The sequence below is a fragment of the Chaetura pelagica genome, unplaced genomic scaffold (assembly GCF_000747805.2).
Source record: "Chaetura pelagica isolate M959 unplaced genomic scaffold, ChaPel_1.0 scaffold227, whole genome shotgun sequence".
In the NCBI taxonomy this organism is placed as follows: Eukaryota; Metazoa; Chordata; class Aves; order Apodiformes; family Apodidae; genus Chaetura; species Chaetura pelagica.
The window spans coordinates 405321-407133 of NW_009953796.1; positions in this window are offsets into that span (position 1 = coordinate 405321).

Consider the following 1813-nt stretch of genomic DNA (forward strand, 5'->3'; position numbering starts at 1 on the left):
CCCGCAGCGCCCACACCCCGCTTTCACTCCTGTTCGCGTTGATCTTGGCCCTCAGGAGGCCGCCGGGCCCACAAAATGGCCCCCTCCCCTCACACAAAATGGCCCCGGGGCCTTGGCCGGGCCTGAGGGGGGTCCTGGGCCCGGATAGAGAGGGACCCCGCGGCGGAAACCTTGGGAACTGACCTGCTCAGCAAGGGGGGTTGTTTTCGTGACAAAAGAGTCTGGGAAACTGAGTTTATCCCTCTCAGTCTGCGAGACCTGAAGGGTTGGAAAGCTGAGGGAAACGGATGCGACGCTGGGCAGCTGCTTTGTTATTTTTTTTTGCTTGATGGTGGGGAAGAAGTAAGGGTGATCTGTTTGTTCACAGTGCGTTTCACGGGGATGCTGAGCCCAGGTACAGTTCCTGGGAAAATGCCAACTTGGAGCACATGACCAGCACTCACTCTGCAAACACGAGTTCAAATGTATCTTGGAGCCCTGAGTTGCCTTTCATCCCCCTGTGCTTCAGAATTGCTTGTGTGATTGTTTCTTACTCTGGGGAAGGAGGACAATCATTTCTCACTGAATTCCCACCAAAGTGCACCTTACCCGGAAGCATGGTGGTTTTTATCACTGTCCAACCTACCACCTAACCCAAAACCAGTGAGATTATCCACTGAAGATACACCTCAATGTTCACCTAATTATCCCAAACATCCAGTTTGTGCTGTGGGAATTGCAGGATGGATCCTGTTCTTTGAACTTCCACATATGCTTGAACCTCAAATCTTGGAAACAACCCCGGAGCATGAAGGGAAGATCTGAGAAAATATTTTGAGGTTGCAGACAAGGTACATCCTGACCAGCGTTTTGTTTGTCTGGTAATTCTGAAAACATTGTGGTTACAACTAAACCTGCAGGTGTTGATGTTCATGCACAGGAAGCAAAGAGAAAGTTACAGAGAGACCAGGTCAAGTGCATGGGGCAACTTCTCAGCCAACAGAAGATGCAGAAGCTCTGCTGAGTTCCCTGGCTCTACATACAGGCTAGGAAGTCTCCCTGCTGCTTCTTGGTCTTTAACCTGAAAAAGACACCAGTGTGTGAAAACACATCCCTTTCTGATGTCTACAGGAGTTTGGTTACCAGTTCCTCTGGGGCCAGATCTCTTTTTAGGGAACTTTGAAATTAAAAAGTCTACATCTTTGTGAAATCCACTCCTGAAGTCTTCACCAGGTATTGGTTTACTGGGAGAGCAAGGACTCTTTCGCCTCCTGCCCACCTCACTGTACCTGCTCTCATTTGCATCTACCTTTTTGGTGCTGCATCATTGGTGGTTATTTCCAGAACTGTGTGCAGGGATTCTGAGCACTGTGAGCTCAAATTGCATTCTCAACATTTATTTTCCATATTTCTGAGTGTGGTTTCAGCTGTTCAGAGTCATCTGGGGTAGCCAACACGTGAGGAACTGTGTGGGATAGAACATTCTTGGTATGAGTTCTCTGACCTCTTGAGCTATATAGTCTAATTTCTCATGGTTTATATGAGGGGGGAAAAAAAGGATGAAAGGACAAAGAAAACTTCACACTGCACTTGGAAATTCAAAGCATAATATAAGCATGAAACAGGGCATGAACTTCTCAGGGGTAAATATACTCCCACTCCACTATGGTGTAGAAGTCCTGCTGTAACAATGATGGTGACTATTAAGAGATGCATCCTCCTCGAAGGGATCCAGTGGACACCTTGACTGCAGAGGTGAGACAGGACAGTCCCAAAACATGAATGTGAGACTCCAGGCTGCCTTGAGCTCTTTCCACAGGCTTCCCACCACCCT